Here is a 10,547-nt window from a genome sequence, read left to right on the forward strand (position 1 = left end):
TTAACCTATAGTTTAATATCATATATCAACCACAATGTTTTATCCTCTACTAGATATAAAACATATTTATATCAATTTTCCTCTAATTAATGTATCTCATACATAAAGTTAATCATATCATATATAATTAATTAGTTCAATCATATCATATATAATCGAACTTCCTCTTGTCAATTTTAACATTTCAAACTGACCCAAAAACTGATTCTCAACTTGAATCCATTGAGCTACCAAGGGGACCTGATGGACCTATGGCTCGAAGCTCCAACGGTACGTGAATACCTTACTAAGCTTTTTAGCCATGAGATCCACTATCCTTTAACTGCTAGGCATTCCACTAAAGACTGACACCTAAACTCTCCTTACCACAGATATATTTCTGTGTCCATCGGATATAACTAATCAACAGTACGATAACCCTTCACAGATGCTCGTAAGTACAGTTAAGCCAATTTACTGTTTTCCCCCTATAGTTACATCTAACTCCTTAAGTACCATTGATCCCTCTAATGAACAATACATCATAGTCCTACTTTGTATGGACACCTCTCAGGCCATGAGAAGATGTGTGACACCACATCGTTCAAGCCCCGGATCTACCCTTAAGGGAGAAATCTATCTACTTACCCCACTTCGGGGAAGGAGTGAATTCCATCTTGTGTATTCGAGAACCCAGCTCCCAAATCAGACGAATCTCTAAAGTGGTAGATTTGAGTCGGCGACCTGGCTACTCGCACCCATGCAAACCAAAGGACTCACTCAGGATTGAAGTCATGTTATACCTATGGTCATCCTAGTGAAGTGAAGTCTCTATTATGAACGTGAGACATTAATACTTCATGGTTAGGTATTATATAAAATCTTTATATAGGATGGCTCCACTCGCATGTCCCCACACGAATGATCAGGATCAGACCATTTGTAGCAATCACAATACTTGTAACTATTCCACAAAGCGGGCCGCATCCGTAGCATTACTAAGATAAGGTTTTTCTTCTATATTCATATACTACAGACCATTTTGGTTATCACTTAAGACATGATCCACTTGTATGTCACCACATACATGCTTAAGTTATATAATGACAACCAGGGATTTTAGTTTATTGGTTTGTGGTAAAGCAAATAAAACATCCAATATTCAAAGTCAAGTAGTGAAGAAAATATCATAAATTGTACATCACAAGCGTTCGTACAAACTGTATTTATAAACCACAGGACATGAGATTTTAGGGCATCATCCCTAACAATAAGATGCATGAAGAAGTAGAATTGTGGACGAAATAAATTCACTGCTTTCTTAAGCTTGGTCGCAAGGGTAATCCCAGCTCGTCACACTAATGCATCGCATACCTCTCGGTGGTCAGCCACATGCTTTTATCTCTATAACACATGGTTACGTTGAGCATAAGATTATTCCTATCTCTAGGAACACTGCTTACTTTACTTAGTGAGTTCCATTACTTACCCTTTCAGGCAGTTGGTTATAGCCACTCAGCTCATAGACAAGCATTGCGATAGCCTCATACTAAACAAAGAGGATTGGTTCACTATACTCGCGCAACACACACCTCTCGATGGTTTGCTACATGCGTCATATCTCTATATCGCATCATTAAGTATGCGAGAACTCTTGCAATCAACACTTAACTAATTGTGATGAAAGTAGAAGATGATAAAATAGAAGAGGATGATGAAGATGGTGTTGAAGAAACTAAAGAAATGCATTGATTACAAAATGTATTAATGCCTTAAGCCAAAATGTAATACAATACAGAGTTAAGAGGAGAGGTGGAGAGCTAGATGTAGGCAATCTCTTGCTTCCATTAGATGTATGTCAAGGCTGCCGGTGATGTCATGGATGGGTGATAGAGTAGTCTCTCTCGAGCTCTCTCTCTGGCGAAGCTCCAATCGTCACTCGAAAAGGGTTGTGAGAATGAAGAACTCTCAAAGACTATCTGCTCATGCTCTTATCTGTGATCACAAGAATCTACCTAAGGTAGAGACTCAGATGCTTGAATCTGGCTTCAAGGCTCTATTTATAGAGCTTGAACACCGACAACATTGGTAGTATCACTTTGAATCACTGCCATTTTTTACGCGGTAGGTGAAATGTCGTCATCATCTTATCTCTTTGATACTCCCAAGGTATGCGTTCATGATTGTTTCTTCTGAAGTATCAACGCATTCTACCCACTTTGCGATTGACCTTCTATCATGGTTATCACTCTGTAGTTGCGACATTTCATGCGACGAACTTGTCTTCATGAAGATCAACGCATGCTTTCGATTCCTATGACAACTACAAAAATAGACATTTTGACATAAAATAACGCAAGATATAGGGTTAGTGAGGATTTTCAGTGCTGATCGATGCAAGCTCATTTTTCCACATGAATCCTCAGCAATATCAATGCATATTCTACTCATCACCCCTCATAATTCTAAGTAAAAGACTGCAATAGCTTGTATTTCTACAAGCTATCAATTTCCTAGATTATTATAGTCAGCTGTCACATGGCTTGAAGCTCCACTATTTGCATACTAGCTAGGATTAGTAAGAGTATCAAGTGCGACAATAAAGGGGGTTTGAACCTGATAGGTTTGTTTGTATCCTCTGCCCCTTCCATGACCTCTGTTGTTGCCTCTACCCCTTTGTCCTCCATTTGGGTTATGGTTGCTTCCATTTTGTGGTTTCTGATTGTGGCTGTTGCTTGATCCTCTGTAGCTATGTTGACAGACGTGTTACGACTGAATCCAACAATGGTTTTTTGTGTAGCTTGATGCTCTAGGCGTTGTTCGAAAAGAAGCAGCTTTGACTGCATATCTAACCATTTTACTTCTACTTTATTTTGAATTGTGGTAACAACAACAATATACTCTTCATCAAGGCCTAAAAGAACTTGTGATACCAAGGCCATTGTCGAAATAGGACTGCCAGCTTGCTTAAGATTATCAGAGTTATTCTTCATAATTCGTAAGTACTCTTCCATTTTTAAATTACCTTTGCGTGTTGATTGAAAAGAGTGTCTAAGATAGTCTTGTTCAGCTCTTGACTGCACACCAAATAGTTGTTGGATGCTGCTCCACAAGTCCTTAGCACTCACGCATCCCATAACTTGGACAGCTACTTCGTGTGTCATCGAGTTGTATATTAGCTGAAAAGAAGTTGATCCACAGCCATCCATGATTCATATCGAGGATTTACCTTAGAGGTTGCCAAAGAGCTTGAAGCTCCAACACTCGATACTCCTTTTGAGTTGGACGCTTCAATGGTCATCCCAACATTGCCAGTGTTGGCATTTTCACCCACAATTGCTTGCAAAAACATTGCAGGACACACCTTTTGACCGGTCAGGGGACCTTCAAGTTGATAACTGCGAAGAATCGCTAGGGCAAGGTTTTTCCACAACAGAAAAAATTCTCCAATCTAATTTGATGTAGGTGATTTGGTTGAGTAATTGATTTAAAGGAGGACTGTTGTAGTTGTAACATCCCAAGTTCTTGTAATCTAAATTAAGTATTTTTTTTGTAATATTTGAGGACATTTTGTTAATTTTGAAATTTAGTTTTCTTTAAAGGAAAAGTTAGGAGTTATGTCAAGTGAATGTTGAATTAATTTAATTTTTAGGTTAACGTCAAAAATTAAGATTTTATTGGAAGAATTGTTCTATTTTGAAATTTGGATTTTGAAGAGGAAGTAAAAAGATTTTTTTTTAAAATAATGTTATTTTAATATATATTAACAAAAATAGGGTAGAACTGAAAAGATTGATAAAAATAGGTTTTTTAATCATATACCCGGTACACGATTACACCTAAATCGTGTACCCGGTACAAGGGTGCCTGTGATCTGGCACGTGCAGACTGCTAATGTGGCAGTCATGCAGCGTTGACTGAGGTAATCGTATATCCGGTACACGATTATCTCAAGTCATGTACCGGGTACACGACTTCGTTCTCCATTAAACCGCGACGCCCCTTCTTCTTCCTCCATCCAAAAACCATCCGAATCCTTCTTCCTCCATCCAAACATCATCCGAAAACCTCCGCGGCGCCACTTTTTCTCTTGTTGCTACCACCGTGAGTCGATCTACCAAAGGGTTTTCTTTGACTGAAGTAAAGTTTTTTCTTTAATTTTTTCCAATATATGTATTTGTTTATGAAAATGAGGATCAAGTTTGAAAATGTATAGTTTATGGATCCATGATTTAAATGTATAATCTTCATATATATATATATATATATATATATAATTCTGTTTGTATTTGGGCTGAACTAAATGTGTAGTTTATGGATCCATGATTTATTTGGATATATGTTGAACTTAGAAATTAGATTTTGTTGGGCTATTTTTTTGGATGATTATGTTGGCCTATTTGTTGGGTTAATTTAAGAAAATATATGTATATGTTTATAAAAATAAAGATTGCTTCATATATATATATATATATATATATATATATATATATATATATATATATTATTTTTTGTTTGCATTTGGACTAAATTAAATGCATGATTCATGGATATACTATTTTGTTTTTATTTGAACTGATTTAAATGTATAGTTTATGGATCTTAGATTTGGGTTGATTTAAATGTATAATATTTAGATCTTATATGTTGAACTTAGAAATTGGATTTTGTTGGGTTGATATATTAACATATTTAACTATAACAGTTGAAAAAATCATAAATATGTCGATGCGTCCTGAAGATTTAGTTATTCTTGAACCTGGAAATGATGGAGACAGTGATATTGACGTTGAAGTTGATGAATTATTTGGAAACGATAATAGTGGGGAACATGATCTTGAGTTGGTACCGTCGGATATGTTCACTCAAATAGATTGGAAAATTACAAATTCAACATGTGAACTAGGGTCAACTTTGAAGGGAAAGAGTATATGTGTAGATAATTATAGTATAAATGAATTTATTTTTCATGTAATTGTATCTTCTTATGTACTTTTTATGTATTTTTTATGTGATGGATTTTATTATGTAATGTAATTTGAACTTCTTAGATAATGGAGTCTGGTCCTTCTAGTCCTGTACAACTATATCAACAAAATACGCATTGTTCCCAATCGATATGGGATAGTTCTTCTACCGTAGTTTTGAGTTGTCAAAGAAGGGATACATTTGCACAACATACTATCCCATTTGATCAACGTATTATTCCCTACGTTGAACATGCAGGTTTTCTTGGGGTTGCACAAATCGGATTTATCCAACTTGATTGGCACCTCATTACTGCTCTAGTTGAGCGTTGGAGACCAGAAACCCACACATTTCACCTGCCTTGTGAGGAATGTACAATTACACTGCACGATGTTGCCATACAGTTTGGGTTACGAGTGGATAGGCAACCATTGACAGGTTCACTACAATATAATTGGAAGAATGTTTGTGAAGAGCTCCTAGGCGTTCTACCAGATGATCTGAAAGGCTCAAGATTGAGTATCCTCTAGTTGGCGTCCAATTTCTAGAATTACCTCCCGATGCCGACGACATCAGCGTATGTAGGTATGCACGAGCATACATTATGCAGCTTATTGAAGAATTTTTGTTCACTAACAAGTCAAATACTCTAGTACATCTCATGTTTCTCCCACTACTGTCTGACTTCGAGCATGCTGATACGTACTCGTGGGGTGGTGCATGTCTTTCATGGTTGTATAGAGAACTTTCTTAGGCTACCAATGCACAAGCGTTGGAAATAACGGGGCCACTGATACTACTATAGGTATGGGCTTATGATAGATTTTCAATTATAGCACCACAAATCCAGTTATAGCCCCAGATCATCGTTCACTTAGTGCCAGATATTATTTCATTTATATATTTATTTCGTTATCATTTTATGTAAGAATATAAATTAATTGTATTTTATAATTTTAGATAGAGTGGTGTATTAGCTGCCTTTGAACAGTCAGTAAATATGTTGCTAGTATACCGAAAAATATTTGACAGACTGATGCACAATCAGGTAACAAATGTATATATAAATGAATATTTAAAACATTTTGGATGTATACTTATTTTCTTTTTTTATTTTTTTTTGTTAGATTAATGGGACGCCATACACACAAGAGATTTGGTCATCACTACCTGATTACTGTCGTGATGGTGAAGACATCTAGTTGACTGTTAGCCCTCTTATATGCTTCCATATAATAGAGTAACATCATCCAAATCGTGTGTTGAGACAGTTCGGTCTGCGACAAGCGATACCTTCATTGTCCTATACACTCACAGCACTACACCAAATTGATTTGAGAGGTAAGCATGACCAAGATTGGCGTCAAATCTACGCGGAATATAATGATCATTGTGCACAGGGAGAAATAACAAACGGGCCAGCTGTATTAGATGACTACTTTTCCTGGTACGATTCAATTATGAGGCGATTTATCACACCTGATGACACTTACTATTACTGCATGGTAAGAGATTTAAAATCAGACATTTTTCATATATATGATATGAATATTGTTTAATATTTATTTTTTTCATCGTACAAAATAATTTTACCGGAGATGTACAACAATATTCAGTGCAGCACAACTTATCAGAGTTGGGTTCAATGTGTCACCAAACATTGGTCAATATAGAAAGTAATATTCAACAAACAAGATGACTCAATGTTGCTGACACCGATCGAAGACGTATTTGTCGTAGACGACAACGACAGCAGGGTGAAGTTAATTTAGAGGCATACGAAGACAACCCCATGTGAGGTAAGGGCCATGGGGTCGTCTTTAAATTTCATGTAAACTTCTATTTTCAAATTAAAGAACTAATTGTAAATCTTCTTTAGTATCATGACATTTTTTTCCTTTTTTTTTTTTTTTATTAATATGAGTGCAGAATAATTATGTTTTCATTGTAGATTAAATATATAATTAAGTTTGTATTAATATTGTTGTACATCTCCGATTAAAAAAAATAATTAGTCAATTTATTTTTTTAAAAAAAGAAAAAAATTGTGGACCGAGTCCACGAGTCTCCATGCGACCGGTCAACTAGCTGACGTGGTGCTAACTGGATTAAATGTTAATCGTATACCCTGTACACAATTCTTCCAAATGCTAATCGTGTACCCCGTACACGATTTCACTACCCTACTTTTGTCAATACTTTCCATTCCCACCTATTTTTAAAAATACTTTCCCATATACTCCATGTTTGTCAATAGTTTGAAAAAACACTATATCTTTTAACTTCATCATATATATATATATTTATGTATTGAAGGAAATGATAAAATAAAATGGAATATTATAAAACTTTTCTTTTTGATTTTTTAATTTATTTAAATCTTTCTTTAAAATAAAATAAAGCTTTATATCACTTCTCCTTCTCTGTCGCACGAAAACCGACCCCTCCCCCCCTAGCCGAAGCCAGCCGTCACGCCTTGTCTTTGTCGAAGCTGGCGACGCCGTTTGCCTGACCTCGTCGGCACCATTGAAGCTAGCCGCTGGGGACCAAGCCAAATGCCAGCACAGCCTCACACCGTTGACACCCAACCAAAGCTTCTCTGCACGTCCAGCCCAGCCGTGCGCCAGACCTGCACCGCTCAGTAGCCGTCACGCCTCCTCCAGCAGTCTGTCGTCGGCCTGGGTTCGTTTTTCTCTCCTCGAATTTAGTCTCTCTATCTCTGCCCGTTGCGTTCTCTCTCCTTCACGCGTCTGAACGTTGCCCAGCTCAATCGGTCGTCCATTTGCTGATCTGGTGCTACCAACCCTCTATTGTTGTCAAGAGTTGTCGTGAGCTTCGCCAAATTTTGATTTGGGGTAAGATTTTATTATTTTAATTGAATTTCTTAGCCAACGGAGTTTTGCTTCAATCTATTGATACACATTTTTTTGGGCTTTAAATTTGAGTTTTGGGTGAAGTTTTGAAGTTAAAAATGTGTTGTCTAGAGGATTTGGAAGTGGTTTCAACAAGATTTTGGTAAGTCTTAAGGCTTTGTCCTCTTTTGGATTAAGATTAATTGTTGGAGGTTTATTTATTAATATCTAGTTGTGACCCCTGTTCAAATTGGATTATTTGATTGAAGTTCGAAGTGGTTTTGGATCAAACCACGTGTTGGGTAAGTAACATGGTGTTTGGTCATAAGTTAAATGTGTGTTTGGGATTTTGCCGATAAATTTGGTTTATAAATTTTAGGGCTTGATTCAAGATTTATTTGGGCAAAGAGGAGATAAGCTTGCTTGAATATATTTGGACTTGAGTTTAAGGTAAGTAATCTTACTATTGGAACTGCTTTTGTGTCCGACGATAAGATTACATATAATTTTGTTGGTTTTGAGATTGAATGAACTGTTTAGAAAGAATATATGAGTATGTAATAATATGTTTGAAGAATGTTATATGTATGAGCATGATTTATGATTTTTACGAGGTACATTAACAGAACGATTGAGCTTGAGCCTAAATTATGAGATAAGTGACACTATCACTAAAATTCCACAACGCTAGACGAAAATTAGATATATGTTGATGTATATGTTTTCATGAGATTTATTTTTGGATCTATGAATGTATGTCGTGTGATTTACCATGAAATTATGAATGATCCTTTATGTGAATGCTTTAAGGAGTCATGCATGAAAGAGATGTATTAGGGTCGATTTATTTTATGAGGTCACACATGTTTGTCTAGACTGATCTGCGTGATATTATTTGCAAGATTTTATAGAACTCATGAATAGGAAAATGTTACATGTAATATGATCTCGGATGCGATCTCTTTTCCTTTCCAGTATTTTATTTATTTGAGTATATGAAAGTGATGCATGTCTAAGGGCACTAGTGCATGAAAGAGATGTCATGCACTAGGGCCTGTATGTATGAAAGAGATACATACCTAGAGGGGCTGAGGTGTACGAAAGAGGTACACGCCTAATGGGTTATGTGTATACAAAAGAAGTGTATACATAACCATGTGTATGAAAGAGGTGCACATCCCTACATGTATAGAGAAGACCTGGGGTATATGAAAGTGATGCATTCTTAGAGGGTTCGATGTATATGAAAGAGATATACATCGGACCTGATGTGTGTGAAAGTGACGCACGTCTAAAGGAAAGGTAAAAGAGTGAGCCAGTTCAAAGAAATCTTCAGGTCCCACTAGTATAGAGTTTTAGTTCTGTAGCATTTATTGGACATAAATGTTTAGCCTGACTTCGGTAGTGAGGTTACTTACTAAACTCATCCTTTCTCATGTTGATGTTTCAGGTAAGAGCAGGGACACGCTGACAAATGACAAGCAGAATCCATGATCGAGCCACTGGGACCAGTTTTAATGCTTCCGCTCATGTTTTAAGAGTTTTTTTTTATGTTTTTAACTTCCGGTCTTGTTATTTAGAAACTTACTGTTAAGATTTGTTTTCATACCTATTTATTATAATTTATGATTTATGAGTACCCTATCATTTGATTTTAATATTTGAATTTAATAGAGGTCTTTTACATTTACCTTATTTATTTAGCATTTATTTCACTATAAAGGGTGTCGTTTTAAGTTCCATGCATGTATGTGTTTAGTTACGGCCTAGCTTGAGTCGTAGGGAATCAGTTCGTTACAGTTGGTATCAGAGTCCATGTTTTGGGTTCTGAAGACTGACGTACTACGAAAGTCTAGATAGTTCCGGTAGCCTAGTAACGAATCCCTCATCATCGCCAGGTATGCCTTAAATAAAAAGTTCAGTTTATGTAGCATTTATTGGACATAAATGCTTAGTCTGACCCTGGTAGTGGGGTTACTTACTGAGTATTTTATACTTATCATTTCTCATGCTGATGTTTTAGGTAAGAGCAGGGACGTGCTTGTGAATGACAAGCGGAATCCATGATCGAGCCATTGGTAGCGTCGAGTTTACCGTCGCTCGTAAACCCGTGCGTACGCAAATAATATTATAAATCAACGAACTAACTACTTATACTAACTGATAGTACAAACGACAAGTTCGGAGCCAAACCTCAAGGAAGCGCGGAAGATTAGTTTGTCAAAGCTCGTGTTCAGTTAAAGAGACAAATGGGGTGGGGGGAGGGTTTGGTGTTGATGGATAATTAAAATTGCATAAAATAAAGTGCAAGAAAATAAAAGGTAGAAGCACAATTAATCAAGATATCTTAGCATAGAGGAATGAATTTACCCAATGTAATTTAGATCATTGACCCAATTTATGACTTAAACTTCTTGTTTATGCTTAGTCCAATTGATTGGAATCCCAACCAATGGTCCTAATTATCTAATTAATCAAAATGCATAGAAGACGAATCCGCTCCATACAAATTAACGAATCACATTAAGTTCTAGGGATTACACTAAGATGAGTGTTTAACTTCCAATGTCTAATTAAACAATCAATATGGTTTTTTTCTAGGTTGCTAGGAGTAATCCTTTTTGCCTAATTAATCTATTGCTTCCATTGGGATTAACTTATAAATATGTGTCAAATATTACAAGTTTATCGCAAAGCATTAGAATCACACAACAAAATTATTGGGCATCAATCAACAATTCAAATAAT

At 36.2% G+C, this 10,547-nt stretch overlaps 1 long non-coding RNA gene across 1 annotated transcript; it reads left to right on the forward strand.

Moving 5' to 3' along the window:
* The first annotated feature begins 7,666 nt into the window (after positions 1 to 7,666).
* Positions 7,667 to 9,486, forward strand: LOC150038810 (uncharacterized). Its single transcript, XR_016524517.1, has 2 exons — positions 7,667 to 7,802; positions 9,250 to 9,486. It is a non-coding gene; the product is annotated as an uncharacterized LOC150038810 (long non-coding RNA).
* The last annotated feature ends 1,061 nt before the right edge of the window (positions 9,487 to 10,547 follow it).

This window comes from Benincasa hispida, chromosome 1 (genome assembly GCF_027475165.1).
Source record: "Benincasa hispida cultivar pf3 chromosome 1, pf3_genome.v1.1, whole genome shotgun sequence".
Taxonomy (NCBI): domain Eukaryota; kingdom Viridiplantae; phylum Streptophyta; class Magnoliopsida; order Cucurbitales; family Cucurbitaceae; genus Benincasa; species Benincasa hispida.